This window comes from Rhinopithecus bieti, unplaced genomic scaffold (genome assembly GCF_001698545.2).
Source record: "Rhinopithecus bieti isolate Rb0 unplaced genomic scaffold, ASM169854v2 scaffold_64503, whole genome shotgun sequence".
NCBI lineage: Eukaryota > Metazoa > Chordata > Mammalia > Primates > Cercopithecidae > Rhinopithecus > Rhinopithecus bieti.
In genome coordinates, this window is record NW_016825208.1 from 89,158 (window position 1) to 106,757 (window position 17,600).

Genomic DNA, 17,600 nt, shown 5'->3' on the forward strand with positions numbered 1-17,600 from the left:
TATTTTTTTTTTTGAGATGGAGTTTCGCTCTTTTTGCCCAGGCTGGAGTGCAATGGCATAATCTCGGGTTACTGCAGCCTCCACCTCCTGGGTTCAAGCGATTCTCCTGCCTCAGCCTCCCGAGTAGCTGGCATTACAGGAATGCACCACCACACCCGGTTAATTTTGTATTTTTAGTACAGACGGGGTTTCTCCATGTTGGTCAGGCTGGTCTCGAAATCCCAACCTCAGGTGATCTGCCCACCCCAGCCTCCCAAAGTCCTGAGATTACAGGTGTAAGCCACCGTACCCGGCCTATTATCTTTTAACTTATACTGTTTCAAAATATTTCAATTTTTAGTATATACCCTAGAGGCGTTTCAGTGACAGTAGAGGAGGTGGCTCTCTAGGTACCAAGAGAATCCTGCAACCACAGAAACATGTACCAGAATCCAGGAGGTCACACGCATCCCCGTGAGCTGAGCTGGACAACAATGGAGTCCAGGCTGTTCCTTTGAATCCCCAAGAAACTGAAGTCCTGGGAGGTCATGGGCATTTGCCATGCACCATTCTAGGTCTCACTGGTGCTGGACGTCTCCAAGCTGAACGAAGTGGTTCTTGCTGCCAGGCGGAGGGCCTGGATGTCTCGCCAATAAGCCCTTCCTTATTTCACTGATCTGCCATGTTTAATGTCCAGTCATCATGCTTGGAATGCCTAGTTGTAGTCCCCATGAAGACACATCCATGTGGCCACACATCCTGCACTCAACATGGAGGGCCTCTTGGAACGTCTCCTGAAGGAGTCTCGGAACACACACAGCCTGGAGCAATGGGCACTGCTGGCAAAGTAGATCTAATGTGTCCCTCAAGGTGAACAAAAATCTTTGAAGAGATTAGTTGATTAACAAGTGCTGGGCGCAGTGGCTCACGCCTGTAATCCCAGCACTTTGGGAGGCTGAGGCAGGAGGATCACGAGGTCAGGAGTTCGAGACCAGCCGGGCCAACACAGTGAAACCCCATCTCTACTAAAAATGCAAAAATTAGCTAGGCGTGGTGGCGCACGCCTGTAATCCCAGCTATTTGGGAGGCTGAGGCAGGAGAACTGCTTGAGCCCGTGAGGCGGAGGTTGCAGTGAGCCGAGATTGAGCCACTGCACTCCAGCCTGGGCGACAGAGTAAGACTCTGTCTCAAAAAAAAAAAAAAAAAGTTACAGTAGCCAATAAGTACTGATCAGGTGCAGTCCTGGGAGGGACAGTAAAACAAAAGGTGAAACAGAAGCAGCAAGAGTCCAAAGGCTGAATAATCAGGGTGTTCCATCCAAATAAGGTAATTGTAAACATTGCAAAAGCAGCAGCCAAATGGAAAGCAATCACAATCAGTTGCTCAAATAATGTGAGTGATTTAAAAGGTCCTCCCCCAAAACCTTAATAGAATAGATCTGGGGAAAGCAGTGATAGTCAATCAGGGGTCTGGGGCTGCCACAGGACTCACCAGGAGTGAAGGGGAACTGAAACCAATGAAGCAGACAAACCTCTGTCTGAGTCATGGCACCAGAAATGTTGATGGCTGTTGTAATACTTTGGTTCGTGACTTCTTCATTTAAAAGAATTTAAACAAGAAACATGCAGCAAAGGAGAAGTACAAAGCAATTTATTACAAAGGAAAAATACTATTTTGAAAGTTAAGTGCAAAATAAACTGTATACCCTGAGAGAGAGGATTCAGGGCGGGCTGCGCCTATGGATGAGACAGCATTGATTATTGCTAGAGAAACTCCCTTTATGGGAGTCTTACATGGTTATTCATAGGAGGTGGGTGGGAAGAGGGGTTACTAGTAAGCATGTTCTGGGTGGTCTTCTGGGTGCACATGTGCAGTAGCTGTACATGCATGTTCATACATCTCACGACTCATTAGTATCTTAAATCTCCACCCAGGGCTGTATTTTTCCACTATTGTCATGAGCAAAGGGTCAGTCAGAAAAGGTGAAATCAAAATGCACATGTTCTGTCAGGGTAAATTCCCTATTGGAGATAGCTTTGCTTGAATGAAATGGACTACAATGCAAATGCTAGAGCTTATTGTGTTGATTCTGTGGTCATCACTGTCACTGTGCCCCAAGCACATGGTTACTTTTTTCATTACCTATCCTTCCTCAATTCCAACACCTGCCTGAGCTTACACAGGCAAATAAATGGCTGTCATTTCAGCACCTCCTTAGAGCTTATTCAGTGCAGCCTTTGATACCCCTCAGAGGAGAAGTTTTCCAAACATGATTTTATTTTGTAAAGATTGTTTTTTCAGTCTGCAGAGCTGAGACATTGATAATTTTATTCTCAAATATTTAGAGACTTTCTTATAATAAGATTTTCACATCTTGGTAACAAATTTCACTTACAAAATTTGCCAGAATAGACAAAAGGAGAGAGACAGCAGGAGGGATCACTAAGATTTTTCTTTCCTGTGGCGTATTTCACTGTTCCTGCTTCTTTTTTCACTTCCCTGGGCCTGGAGGAAGGACAGCTCCCTTGAACCATGAAAGAAAAATGGTGATATGGAAACATCTGTCTTTATCGCCTCCCCCAACCTTTTCACTTCTGCTCTGGCTGTGCCCATTCTCCCTCCCATCCCCTGGCCCACAAGCCTTTTCCTTCTCCCAACCTCACCGAGAGCCCAGACTCTCACCTAGAGCTGCCTCCTCAGTGGGAAAAGAGTCATTACCGGCTAGACGGTAGAAGAGGAGAGAGAGAGGCCAGAGCCTGGGGCTGGGGCAGAAGGTGCAGCAGGAAGGAAGGAGGTTAGAACAAGAAAAACTTCCAAATAAGGGATGATGTGTGAGTACTCAGAGGGTGACTAAGGACATCCCCAGCATCTCCATTGAGGAGGGAGGGAGGGGGCCTTGGGTCCTGGGGCAGAGAGGGGGGCAGGGTCTGGATGAGATGCCCCCACCCTCAACCCTGGTCCTCTGAAAACACCTCACCCAGTCACACTGAGGAGCCCCTCCAGGCCCTGGGGCCCCTCCAGGTAGGTATATCTCAGCTCCTCTCTGGAAGGACCCCCACAACTGCCCAGCCCTGGTATGTCTCATCTCTCTGGGTCTGGTCCCCTTGAATCTTGAATCCAGAGTTGGCTCCTTCCCTTCCTGCAGCCAGGTCAGAGTGAGGTTGGCAGGTGAGAAGCCAGCCGCTCTGCATGGCAAGGTATGGTTGCCCTCAGGGTCCTCCTTATCAGTGACCACAACTCTGGGGAGGGAGGCACTCGATATAGGAGAGAGAGAGCAGAGAGGTGGAGTGAAGGTGGGACACACTGTGACCTCCCCCTCCTCTCCTAGTCTTCCTCCACATGCCAGTGACTTCCCCTCTCCAACTCCAGGTCCTCTAAGAGCCACAGCAGGAAGGGGAGACCTGGGTCGCCACCATTCTTTGAAGAAGTCTTTCTTTCCATAAGTGTATCCACCTCCATTCCCACTGCAGCTTTAGGGTCTGCCTCAGTGCAGAGCGCTGGGTATGTACAGAGCATAGGGGTACATGAGGGTGATTCTGGAAGGTTCTTCCTTTGCACATATCTGCATGGCTCAGTTTCTCTCCTCTTCAAGTCTGTTCAAATGGCACCTTCATGAGGCCCACCATGACCACCCTACTTAAAATGCCACCTGTATTACCTTGCATTGATTGTCAACTTTCAACTTTGTATTTTCTTTTTTTTTTTTTTTTTTGAGACCAAGTCTTGCTCGGTCACCAGGCTGGAGGTGCAGTGGCACTATCTCGTCACTGCAACCTCGGCCTCTGGGTTCAAGCGATTCTCCTGCCTTCAGCTCCCGAGTAGCGGACTACAAGTGCGTGCCGCCACGCCCAGTTAATTTTTTTTTTTTTTTTTTGAGACAGAGTCTTGTCGTGACCCAGCGGATGCATGCGCGATCTCGCTCCTGCAGCCTCTGCCCTCCTGGTCACCATCTCCGCCTCAGCCTCTCGAGTACGGGACACAAAGTGCCCGCCACCACGCCCCAGCTAATTTTTTGTATTTTTAGTAGAGGCGGGGTTTCACTGTGTTAGTCAGGATGGTCTCGATCTGCTGACCTCATGATCCGCCCGCCTCGGCCTCCCAAAGTGCTGGGATTACAGGTGTAAGCCACTGCACCTGGTCGACGCCCAGCTAATTTTTCTATTTTTAGTAGAGACAGAGTTTCACCATGTTGGCCAGGATGGTCTTGATCTCTTGACCTCGTGATCCACCTGCCTCGATCTCCCAAAGTGCTGGGGTTACAGGTATGAGCCACCGCGCCTGGCCTATTTTTTCTTTTTATCACATATCACTTTGTAACTATAAAAGTCCTTTTCCAAAGATGGCCTCAACAATATCTCCCATCCCCCATGCTCTTTAGCAATGTGACCCTGCCATCCCCTATCAAGAGCTGATCCTAATCCCCCTCTTTTTGGATTTGGGACTTGCTTTGGTGACTAGAACATGAGGAACGTGATGCTGCCTGACTTCTGAGGTTCCAGCATAAGATGCCTTGTGGTTCTAACTTGGCCACTTGAAATACCCAGACCCCAGATGTGGAGCCAGAAGCAGCCAGGGCACATGGAGGAGCAGGTGGATGAGAACCCAAGTCACCTGATTCACAGCCTCAGTGAGTTCCTAGTCAACAGCCAGCACCAACTGCAGCCCTGTGCAGGAGCCTCTTGAATGTGTTGGACCAGCTGGGCTCCAGATGATGGCAGCCCCAGCCTCTGTTATATGGAGCAGAAGAGCTGCCCAGCTGAGCCCAATCAGCCCACAGAATGAGAGATAATATAAAGGTTCTTTATATATATATATATATACACACACATACAAACAATTTTTTTTTTTTTGAGTTGGAGTCTCATTCTGTCACCCAGGCTGCAGTACAATGGCATGATCTTGGCTCACTGCAACCTCCGCATTCTGGTTTCAAGTGATTCTCCTGCCTCAGCCTCCCAAGGAGGTGGGATTACAGGTGCCCACCACCACGCCTGGCTAATTTTTGTATTTTTAGTAGAAACGGGGTTTCACCATGCTGGCCAGGCTGGTCTCGAACTCCTGACCTCGTGATCCGCCCACCTCGGCCTCCCAAAGTGCTGGGATTACAGGCATAAGCCACCATGCCTGGCGTTTTTAATATCTTAAAATCATTTGTTATCCAGCAATAAATTGCTGGAACACATCCATATAATCCACTACTGTTATTATATTTTTCTTTATTGTCTGTCTTTCAGATTGTAAGCATCAGGGAGTAGGTGCTAGTCTCTTTTCATTAAATGATCACCAGGCCTAGAAAAATGCCTGGCACAGAAGCACTTACTAAATATTTGTTAAATGGATGAATAAACGCTGTGACCAGAATTCCTTAATACTGGGTCCGAGACTGGAAAGGGGGAGTTACTGGTTTGGTTTTGGTGCTTGTTTAGTCAGCTTGCGCTGCCATAACAAAATACCATCGATGGATTGGTTAAACAGCAGACATTTCTCACAATTCTGGACCCTGGAAGTCTGAGGTTAGGGAACCAGCAGATTCAGTTCCTGGTGAGGGCCCTCTTCCCGCCTGGCAGTCAGCTGCCTTCTTGCCATATCCTTAAGTGGTGAAGAGATTGGGAGCTCCAGTCTCTTCCTCTTCTTAAAAGGACACACTAATCCCATCATAGGGGCCTCAATCTCTCAACCTCTTCTGAATCTAATCACCTCCTAAGATGCCAGCAGTCTCAAGGAGTTTACTGTTACGGTGGGAGCAAAGATGCTAGAGCAGGTTATAAAATTAGGTGTCATCCCAGTCAGTGGGGAGAGGACAGGAGTAATTCAGGGAAGGGGACCTGGATAGAGCTCACTCAGAGGATATGACAGGTCTCAGAATTCTATTGATAAATTCAAGTCTGGACAAAGTCAGTAATATTCTTCTGACCGAATTCCTTTCAGTCTTCCTGAGGGATGGGCAGGCTCATTCCAGAACAAAGAAGATGCCTGGGGTGAAGAAGACTAGTCCCCAAGGCCACTGGCCCAGGACACCTAGGTTCTACTGGTCACCAATGCCCACCCAGATCTCTCCTGGGTGGAGCCTTTGTCCAAGCCTCTCACAGCCCTTGCCTGCTCACCGTGGATAACAGGGCCACAGCCAGCCTCAGAGCCAGACTGTTAAGTGAAACCACTGACCCTTGCTGAATTACTTCCTTGCGGTTGAGATAAACTTCACATTTCAGCCTCATTAAAAAGAGTAATGGTAAATCCAAATGGCCTGCAAATCTATGAACAGTGGCTCAATTGATTAGCCAGAACATTTAGGACTGATAATGATACAGGAAAAAAGGCATTTTGGAGGTGAGAAGCTGAGGAGCCTGGAAACTGTTTCCATTGTTTGTGAAAGTAATCTGAGACTATGAATGAAAATACCCACCATCCCCTGACCCAGCAATCCAAGGTGGAAAATATCTTTTTTTTTTTTTTTTTGACACAGGGTCTCGCTTTGTGGCCCAGGCTGGAGTGTAGTTGTAGATCAATCATGGCTCATTGCAGCCTTGACCTCCCCAGGCTCAGATGATCCTCCCACCTCAGCCTCCAGAGGAGCTGGGACTGCAGGCACGAGCCACCCCACCTGGCTAATTTTTTGTATTTCTGGTGGAGAAAGGCCTTCACCATTTTGCCCAGGCTGGTCTTGAGGCTCAAATGATATGCCTGCCTCACCCTCCCAAAGTGCTAAGATTACAGGTGAGTCACCACACCCGGCCAACTGCCTTTATTTCTGTAAGAGATATTTCCCGGCCGGGCGCGGTGGCTCACACCTGTAATCCCAGGACTTTGGGAGGCCGAGACGGGTGGATCACCTGAAGTCAGGAGTTTGAGACCAGCCTGGCCAACATGGTGAAACCCTGTGCCTACTAAAAATACAAAAATTAACTGAGCATGGTGGCGTGCACCTGTAATCCCAGTTACTCAGGAGGGTGAGGCAGGAGAATCCCTTGAACCAGGGAGGCGGAGGTTGCAGTGAGCCCAGATGGCGCCACTGCACTCCAGTCTGGGTGACAGAGCAAGACTCTGTCTCAAAATAATAATACGTAAGGTTTGTTCCAAGGCACTTTGTGGTGGTGACAGGCACAAATAAAGCCAATCCCACACTTTCTGGGTTAGGGGAAACCGAGATGGTCTTCGGCTCTGGGTGAGTCACTCCCCATGGTCCAAGCCTGAGTGCCCCTCCCCCTCCAAGCCTCCGAGGTCTTCTGCCCAAAGCCCTCCCCCTCCACCCCACCCTTTCTGCTCCGCCCCAACAACAACGTTTTCTTCCTCAGCACTCGCCTTAGATTCCTGGACTCACGAGCATAGAGGCGACTTCCTCCTCGAAGACTTGAGGCGCCTCTGCTGGGTCCGGAAAAGAAAGAGAAACGGCCCAGCGCGGTCATTTACATAACCCAGGGCGGGGCTGCGCTCGGCGCACGCAAGCGTTTTGAATTCTGCGGCCCGGAGTTCACTGCGAGGACTGAGATCACCGGTCACCCCGCCCCGGGCTACGGAAAAATGACAAGTGTTTACTGATATAGAAACGGAATAACGGCGCTGTGGGCTGGGGAGGGCGGAGCTGCCTTTAGGCTTCTGGTCTCCAGCTGCGGGTCACTCACACCTGCCGCTGTGAAAATGCAGACCCGCGGGGCAGGAATTCCGAGTCCGGGCTGCAGTGCGATCTGGAATCTGACTTCGCTTGAAACAGCACTACGGTGGATTCGGGGCCGGGTGAGTAGGGAAACGCGCCTCAGTCCCTCCCACAGGCCGCCCACGGATTCTAGGATCCGTAAAAGCTTCCTGCTGCTGCGTCACTCCAGGAATGCAGAGGCCGCCTCTGAGCAGTTCTGATGGAAACGGGCTCCGCCGCCCAGAAGAAAACCCACAACCAAGGGGCCAAGAAAAAGCACCCCATGGTCCCACCCTTTCAGTGAGGATCCTAATTTATAATCCGAGTGTGGTCCCCATCAGTCTGCAATGACAGCCGAGCGCGGTGGGTCACATCTGTAATCCCGGCACTTTGGGATGCCACGGCGGGCGGATCACTTGAGGTCAGGAGTTCGAGACAAGCTTGGCCAACATGGTGGAGCCCCTTCTCTACTAAAAATACAAAAATTAGCCTGGCGTGGTGGTAGGCAACTGTATTCCCAGCTACTCTGGAAGCTGAGGCACGAGAATCGCTTGAACCCGAGAGGCGGAGGTTGCAGTGAACCGAGATCGCGCCACTGCACTCCAGCCTGGCCAACGGCGAGATTCCGTCTCAAAAAAAAAAAAAAAAAAAAAATCTGGAGTGACGTTCACTGAAATGATACAAGATCAGCGGGGCCCAGAGCGCTGCGGCTTACAGAGTGCGGTAACAGCGCCACCTCGCGTCCCTTCCCTCACCTGCCCCAGGCGGACGCGGTCACCTGTGTTGGCCTCGAGGTTGGAATACACTGGGGATCAAATGCAGAGAGTGGAGAAAGGAGGGAAGCCTGGGAGGATGTGTTGAAGAAAGGCAGAAAGAGCCGGCGCTATGGTTCATACCTGTAAAACTAGTGCTTCCGGAGGCGAGGCAGGAGGATCGTGTAAGACCAGCATTTTGATGTTGCAGTGAGCCATGATCACACCACTGCACTCCAGTTTGGGCAACAGAGCGAGACCCTGCTTTTATATACTTTTCACATTTTCTGTAATTAAGCAAGTTTTACTTTATTTTAGGGTAAAATATCTATTGTGAATTTTAAAAACATTTAAAATGTTAATTAAAAAGCCCAAATGCTCTTTTCCAACTTATCCTGAAGGAAATTCCTGTTGATGGCGCCTTTAGAAGGAGGAAAGGAGCTCTTCCTCCACAAGGCCTATCCCATCCTTGGGTTCTAGGCATTGGCCGAGTAATAAAGGCAACACTGAGAATACGATCAATGTACAGATTACTGGTTGTCATATAAAATTAATCTCACCACACCTGAGAAATGGGATGGATTGTCTCATTTTCACAGTTTGGGCATCTGAGTCCCTGAGATATGAACACCTGACATAGATTACCAAAAAATGTAGGTCTTTAGACTTAAAGGGCACACAGCCTCCTGTGAAGCTCCCCTATGCATGCGTCACACCCACAGAGGCTCTACAACATCAGGAAGAGCACCCAGGGTCAGAGCTCAGGCGAGTTCACACTCAGGTCATCCACATCCAGGGCGTGCAGAGAAGAGACGGAGGTGAGAGCCCATTCACTGCCTAGGCTGTGAGTGACAGGTGGGCGGAACAGTCAGCCAATGAGCGCAGGTCCCAGTACTCCTGGAGCTATCGACCTCATTTATCCCCTGAAGACCTGAGCCCTGCATATATCAAAAGTGTACATTCCTTGTGGAGCAGTCTTCTCTTTTGAAATGTAAACACTACTTCCCTAACTTTAAAGCCAGCCATTGTCACTCCTAGTGACACCTCCATTGGATAAGCTCCTAACTCCCACTGAAATGGGCCTCAGAGTTGCAGCTGAGCACTGGGAGCCATGGCAGGAAGTCATTGTGGGTTTGCATCTGGCCGATGTGGATGGTAGTCCTGAAAGGTAGTGTGTGACTAGGTGGGCTCTGGAGGGCAGGGATGTGCCTGGTGAGAGGAGAACAAGACAGATAGGAAGGTTCCAAAAGCAAACTTTAGGGGGCCCTGTGCCCAGCACCAGGATTTAGAAAATCTTTTTCCAGCCACTTTTGGACTGCTTTCATTCCACTTTCCTGTCCACCAGGCCATTGCAGGCGGTTCCTTCATTGAGTAAATATTTATCAAATACCTACTGTGTGCCAGGCATTGTGTTTAAGGAGCTGGGGCTGAGGTGAGAGGAACCAAACCCCCCTTGCGCTCAGGGTTGTCCCAGTCTTGCTCAGGTAGAGATCAGTAAGGAAACTGTAACACTAATGGTTGGCAGGACGTGTACACATACTTTGCAAACTCACAAGTAGACCATCATCTCTGACCTAGGAGTCACAGAACGTTCACAAGAGAGACAATGTTCAAGCTATGTTTTGAGGTATAAGTAGGAGCCCAACAGGCAGCTGGGACAAGAGAGCATTGCTGAGAATCCAGGATGTGAATTTATTTCCCTGGGCCAGGCCAAGAATCAGACTCAGCTGACTGAGGAGCCGGTGCTTCCTGGCAAGAAAGGGTGTCCCACATCTGACTATTCCAAAATCACAGCTACTCAATATTGAGACTTAAGACAGAGAGACAGAAAAAGAGAAAGGCCTGATTTGAAAAGCAGAATTCTCCAGGGGTAGGGGGAGGTCAAACTGAAGTTTCTGATATAGTATGTGTGGGCAAGGCCAGAGAATTGCATTTCTTTTTTTGTTTGTTTTGTTTTGTTTTGAGATTAAGTCTTGCTATTGTCCCCCAGGCTGGAGTGCAATGACGCAATCTCGGCTCACTGCAACCTCCACCTCCTGGGTTCAAGCGATGCTCCTGCCTCAGCCTCCCAAGTAGCTGGGATTACAGGTGCTTGCCACCACGCCCAGCTAACTTTTTGTATTTTTAGTAGAGACGGTGTTTCACCGTGTTGGCCAGGCTGTGCTCAAATTCCTGACCTCAGGTGATACGCCCGCCTCGGCCTCCCAAAGTGCTGGGATTACAGGCATGAGCCACTGTGCCTGGCTAAGAACTGCATTTCTAACAAGTTTCCAGGTGATGCCAGTGCTGTTTGTCCCAGAACTACATTTTGAGAACCACTGACCTAAGGCAACCTGGTTTGATCTCTAATATCAGAAGAGGACTGGAAGAGCACTATGAGGCAGAGGAGACCCTCGGATCTCCTTGTGTACCTTCTGATCCAAATACAAGGTGACCCAGTATGACAACTATTAGCAAACTCACAGGGATAACAGAATGGGCTAAGAATGAGAATCTTTGGTGGCTCACGCCTGTAATCCCAGCCACTTGGGAGGCTGAGGTGGGAGGATCGCTTCAGCTAGGGAGGTGGAGGTTACAGTGAGCAGAAATCAGGCCACCAACACTCCAGCCTAGGCAAAAGAGTGACACTCTGTTTCAAATAAAATAAAATAAAATAAAAAGGCCGGGCGTGGTGGCTCATGCCTGTAATCCCAGCACTTTGGGAGACGAAGGCTGATGAATCACTTGAGGCCAGGAGTTCCAGACCGCCTTGGCCAACATGGTAAAACCCTGCCTCTACAAAAAATACAAAAACTGGTCGGGCATGGTGGCACGCACCTGTAGTCCCAGCTACTCTAGAGGCTGAGGCAGAGAATCGCTTGAACCAGGGAGGCGGAGGTGAGTCAAGATCGCACCACTGCACTCCAGCCAGGGCAACAGAGCAAGACTCTCTCTCCAAAAACAAAACAAAACAAAACAAAAACGAATGAGAATCTTGAAAAGTTGGCAAATGGCTTCAATTACGTGTCCCCCAGAATTACAAGTGTTTTTCAAAATATCACATCCTTGAGCCCACATGGACACCAGAGGGCATCCTGAGCTCACTAAAATCACAACTGTCGTATTAGACCATTAGAATCCCATGTAAAGGCCAGGTGTGGTGGCTGACACCTGCAATCACAGCACTTTGGGAGGCCGAGGAGGGTGGATCATCTGAGGTCAGGAGTTTGAGACCAGCCTGGCCAACATGGTGAAACCCCATCTCTACTAAAAATTAGCTGGGCGTGGTGGCATGCACCAATAATCTCAGCTACTGGGGAGGCTGAGGCAGGAGAATCTCTTGAACCTGGGAGGCAGAGGTTGCAGTGAGCAGAGATTGCATCATTGCACTCCAGCCTGGGCAACAAGAGCAAAACTCCATCTGAAAAAAAAAAAAAAAAAAAAAGAATCCCTTGTAAAGGTTGGGTTTTGGATGGAAGCAGTGGCTCACGCCTGTAATGCCAGAAATTTGGGAGGTCCAGGGTGGACCAAGGTGGATCACTTGAGGTCAGTTCAAGACCAGCCTGGTCAACATGGTGCAACCCCATCTCTACTAGAAATACAAAAATTAGCTGGGCATCGTGGCACGCAACTGTAGTCCCAGCTACTCAGGAGGCTGAAGGCAGGATATCGCTTAAGCCGCTTAAGGCAGAGGTGGCAGGTGAGCTGAGATCGCAACCACTGCACTCCAGCCTGGGCAACGAGCAAGATCCATCTCAAAAAAAAAAAAAAAAACGAGTGATATAATGTTAGACAATTTTTGTTTTCTCTTAATGAGGTAAACGAATTACTTCAGGGTGAGTTTTTTTTCCTGTAAGTTTTCACTATGAGTTTTTTTGCTTTTCAGTTCTTTTTTCTCCTTGGAATTAATCTTTTATTTTCATGTTTTCACTTGGTTCAAAATTCAAAGGTTCAAAAGGTTAAAAGTCTCTGTCTTGGTCAGGTGTGGTGGCTTAGGTCTGTAATCCCAGCACTTTGGGAGGCCGAGGCATGTGGATTACAAGGTCAGGAGTTCGAGACCAGCCTGGCCAACGAATACAAAAATTAGCCAGGCATGGTGGCAGGCACCTATAATCCCAGCTACTCGAGAGGCTGAGGGAGGAGAATCGCTTGAACCTGGGAGGCAGAGGCTGCAGTGAGCTGAGATCTTGCCATTGCACTCCAGCCTGGGCGACAAGAGCAAGACTCCGTCTTGATAAACAAACAAACAAACAAACAAATTTAGACATTCAGTCAGGCTCGGTGGCTTATGCCTGTAATTCCAGCCCTTTGGGAGGCCGAGGCAGGCGGATCACGTGAGGTAAGAAGTTCGAGACTAGCCTGGACAACTTGGCAAAACCCTGTCTCTACTGAAAATACAAAACATTAGTGGGCGTGGCGGCAGAAGGCTGTAATCCAGCTACTCGGGAGGCTGAGGCAGGAGAATCACTTGAACCCGGGAGGTGGAGGTTGCAGTGAGCTGAGATTGCACGATTGCACTCCAGCCTGGGTGACAGAGTGAGACTCTGTCCCCCCTCCCCCAAAAAAAAACCTTAGACATTTTATGCATATGCAAGCAAATATGTGTGTGTGCGTGCATGTGTGTGTGTGTATATATATGTATGTGTATAATTTCCCTCTTTTCACATAAATTTTAGCAAACTACATAGGCTTTCCTTCATCTTGCTTTCTTTTCTCTTTTTGAGACAAAGTTTCACTCTGTCGCCCAGACTGGAGTACACTGGTATGACCACCACTCACTGCAGGGTTGAACTCTTGGGCTTCCCACGAGCTGGGACCACAAGTGTGAGCCACAACACCTGGCTTTTTTTGTTTGTTTGTTTGTTTGTTTGTTTGTTTGTTTGTTTGTTTGTTTTTGAACAGAGTTTCACTCTTGTCAGCCGGGCTGGAGTGCAATGGTGCGATCTTGGCTTACTGCAACCTCCGCCGTCTGGGTTCAAGTGATTCTCCTGCCTCAGCCTCCGCAGTAGCTGGGAAATCCCATCTCTACTAAAAATACAAAAATTAGCCAGACGTGGTGGTGCACACACCTGTAGTCCCAGCTACTCAGGGGGCTGAGGCAGAAGAAATGCTTGTACGTGGGAGGTGGAGGTTGTGGTGAACTGAGATCTCACCATTGCACTCCAACCTAAGACTGTGAGACTCTGTCTCAAAAAAAAAAAAAAAAAAAAAAAAAAAAAAAAAAAAAAGAATGAACTACTGATAGGTGCAACAACATGGATGGATTACATAGGTATTATGCCAAATACAAAAAGCCAGACACAAAGGAGGCCATACCCTATGCATGCATTTATAGGAAGTTTTAAAACAGGTGGCCCAGCGCAGTGGCTCACACCTGTAATCCCAGCACTTTGGGAGGCCGAGGCAGGTGGATCACCTGAGGTTAGTAGTTTGAGACCAGTCTGGTGAACATAACAAAACCCCGTCTCTACTAAAAATACAAAATTAGCTGGGTGTGGTGGCCCATACCTGTAATCCCAGCTACTCAGGAGGCTGAGGCAGGAGAATCACTTGAACCTGGGAGGCAGAGGTTGCAGTGAGCCGAGATTGCACCATTGTACTCCAGCGTGTGTGACAGAGTGAGACTCTGTCTCAAAAAAAAAAAAAAAAAGGAAAACTGCTCTATAGTGATAGTCATCAGATCCATGGCTACTCGGGGTAGGGCAGAATCAAATATGGCAAAGAGAACTTTCTATATCTTGACAGGGGTGTGGGTGACATGGCTGTATTTGTCAAAATTCATTGATGGATTTGCTAAAGATCTGATCATTTCACTATATGTAAATGATGCAATTTAAAAATAAAATTTTAATAAATTTAATACATTTTAAAATAAAAATATTTTTGCTGGGCACGGTGTCTCCTGCCTGTAATCCCAGCACTTTGGGAGGCCAAAGTGGGCGGATCACTTGAGGTCAGGAATTTGAGACCAGCCTGGCAAAACCCTGTCTCTGCAAAAAAATGCAAAAATCAGTCGGGTGTGGTGGTGTGTACCTGTAGTCCCAGCTACTTGGGAGGCTGAGACAGGAAAATCGCTTGACCCTGGGAGGTGGAAGTTGCAGTGAGCTGAGATTGCACCATTGCACTCTAGCCTGGGCAATAGAGACTCTGTCTCAAAAAAATAAAATAGTGTAGGGGAAAAAGGGAGGGAGAGCATTAGGACAAATACCTAATGCATGCAGGGCTTAAAACCTAGATGGCAGGTTGATAGGTGCAGCAAATCACCATGGCACATGGACACCTATGTAACAAACCTGCACATTCTGCACATGTATCCTGGGACTTAAAGTAAAAATAACAATAATGAAGAAAATAAATAATTACATAAAAATATTTTAATATTAATCATAAAAAGAAGCCGGGTACAGTTGCTCACGCCTGTAATTCCAGCACTTTGGGAGACGGAGACGGGCAGATTACCTGAGGTCAGGAGTTTGAGACCAGCCTGGCCCACATGGAGAAACCCTGTCTCTACTAAAAACACAAAATTAGCCAAGGGTGGTGGTGGGGGCTTGTAATCCCAGCTACTCGGAGGCTGAGGCAGGAGAATCACTTGAACCAGGGAGGCGGAGGTTGCAGTGAGCCGAGATTGCACCATTGCACTTCAGCCTGGGCAACAAGAGCAAAACTCCGTCCCAAAAATAATAATAAGAAGGAGAAGGAGAAGGGGAAGGGGAAGGGGAAGGGGAAGGGGAATGAGAATTGGGCCAGGCGTGGTGGCTGACACCTGTAATCTCAGCACTTTAGGAGGCCAAGGTGGGAGGATCACCTGAGGTCAGGAGTTCAAGAGCAGCCTGGCCAACATGGTGCAACCTCATCTTTACTAAAAATACAAAAAATTGGCTGGGTTGGTGACTCACGCCTGTACTCCCAGTATTTTGGGAGTCCGAGGGAGGTGGACTACGAGGTCAGGAGATAGAGACCATCCTGGCTAACACAGTAAAACTCCATCTCTACTAAAAATATAAAAAATTAGCCAGGCATAGTGGCATGTGCCTGTAGTCCCAGCTCCTGGGGAGGCTGAGGCAGGAGAATCACTTGAACCTTAGAGGTAGAGGTTGCAGTGAGCCGAAATCCCACCACTACAGTCTAGCCTGGGCAACAGAGCAAAACTCTGTCTCAAAAAAAAAAAAAAAAAAAAATTAGCAGGGCATGGTGGCGCACCCCTGTAATCGCACCTACACAGGAAGCTGAGGCAGGAGAATCACTTGAACTCAGGTGGTGAAGGGTGCAGTGAGCCAAGTCAAGCCTGGGCAACAGAGTGAGATTCTGTCTCGGAAAAAAAAAAGAGAGAGAGAGAGAGCAATAATTAGAGGCAAGATAATGTATGAAGACATTTGTCACAACATTGTAAAGGCAAAAATGAAACAAGCAAACATTCAAATTCATTAATAAGGGACTGGTTAAGTAAATTAGAACACAATGGATTTCTCAGTTTATGTATCTTCTTTACTTTCTTTTTTTTTTTTTGAAAGAGACAGGGCCTCGCTCTCTTGCCCAGGCTGGAGTGCAGTGGCATGATCATAGCTCACTGCTCAAGGGATTCTCCCGTCTCAGCCTCCCCAGTAGCTGGGACTACAGGCACGCACCACCACGCCTGGTGCCTGCCACCACACCCAGCCAAATCATTTTTCTTTTAAGCTTCAGGACACTCTCTGGACCCCTAATCTACTCCCTTTCAATCTATCAAATACTATCTATAGAATACTGAAGTTCATGGCCGGGCGTGGTGGCTCATGCCTGTAATCCCAACACTTTGGGAAGCCAAGGTGGGTGGATCATGAGGTCAGGAGTTCGAGACCAGCCTGGCCAAGATGGTGAAACCCCCGTTTCTACTGAAAATACAAAAATTAGCCAGGCACGGTGGCAGGCGCCTGTAATCCCAGATGCTCGGGAGGCTGAGGCAGAAGAATCATGGGAGGCGGAGGTTGCAGTGAGTCGAGATCACACCACTGAACTGTAGGCTGGGCGACAGAGCAAGACTCCGTCTCAAAAAAAAAAAGAAAAAAGAAATAAAAAAAGAATACCAAAGTTCCAAAGGAGGGTAAGCAGGCTGCACAAACAACTTTTGCAGAGTGGATACATAATCAGTGACTTGAAACACCTGCTGGGCACTCAAACTAGGACAAAGGGAAGAGAAACAGAATGAGTATATGCTACAAAAACTGGAGATAAGTAAGATTCCTTACTCATATCCTTATCTCCAGTTCTTGGCACATAATGGGCACTCAGTTTATTGTTAAGTGAATAGGCTGCTGTGGAGAAAGGTAAATAAATGGTGGAAAGAATTACAAGGTGATTAACAAGTCTGTACACTAAACCCCCGTGACAGGCAATTTACCTCTATAACAAACCTGCTCATGTACCCCTGAACTTAACATAAAAGTTTTTTGGCCAGGCGAGGGGCTCACGCCTGTAATCCCAGCACTCTGGGAGGCCCAGGTGGGGGGATCACCTGAGGTCTGAAATTTGAGATCAGCAGGCTGGGGGCAGTGGCTCATGCCTGTAATCCCAGCACTTTGGAAGGCCAAGGCAGATGGATCACGAGGTCAGGAGATTGAAACCATCCTGGCTAACATGGTGAAACCCCGTCTCTACTAAAACTACAAAAAAAAAAAAAATTAGCGGGGCGTTGTGGTGGGCGCCTGTAGTCCCAGCTACTCAGGAGGCTGAGGCAGGAGAATGGCATGAACAGGGGAGGCGGAGCTTGCAGCGAGCCGATATCACACCACTGCACTCCAGCCTGGGCGACAGAGTGAGACTCCGTCTCAAACAAAAAAAAAAATAAGAAAAAAGAAGTTTGAGATCAGCCGCGCCAACATGGTGAAATCCCCATTTCTACTAAAAATACAAAAAATTAGCCAGGCATGGTGGTGCCTGCCTGCAGTCCCAGCTACTTGTGAGGCTGAGGCAGGAGAATCACTTGAACCCGGGAGGCAGAGGTTGCAGTGAGCCGAGATCTCACTCCAGCCTAGGTGACACAGTGAGACTCTGTCTCAAAAAAAAAATAAATAACATCAGTAAGAAGCTCACTCCCTAACCCAAAAACCCTCCTCAGATAATCACAATTGTCTACTCTCATCTACCCTGCACCCCATACTCTCCCTCTCTCCACAGTGGCTGAAAGAATGGTGGGGAAGAGAGGAAGAAGAAATTGCCTTAGGCCTTCTCCCTCTTCTAGGGTCTCTACCTTTCCACTATTTTCTTTTAAAAACTGTTTG

At 48.3% G+C, this 17,600-nt stretch overlaps 1 long non-coding RNA gene across 1 annotated transcript; it reads right to left on the reverse strand.

Moving 5' to 3' along the window:
- Positions 1-1,614: 1,614 nt before the first annotated feature.
- Positions 1,615-8,183, reverse strand: LOC108522600 (uncharacterized). Its single transcript, XR_001883543.1, has 2 exons — positions 7,298-8,183; positions 1,615-2,503 (listed from the first exon to the last, which is right to left on the reverse strand). It is a non-coding gene; the product is annotated as an uncharacterized LOC108522600 (long non-coding RNA).
- Between the last annotated feature and the right edge of the window lie 9,417 nt (positions 8,184-17,600).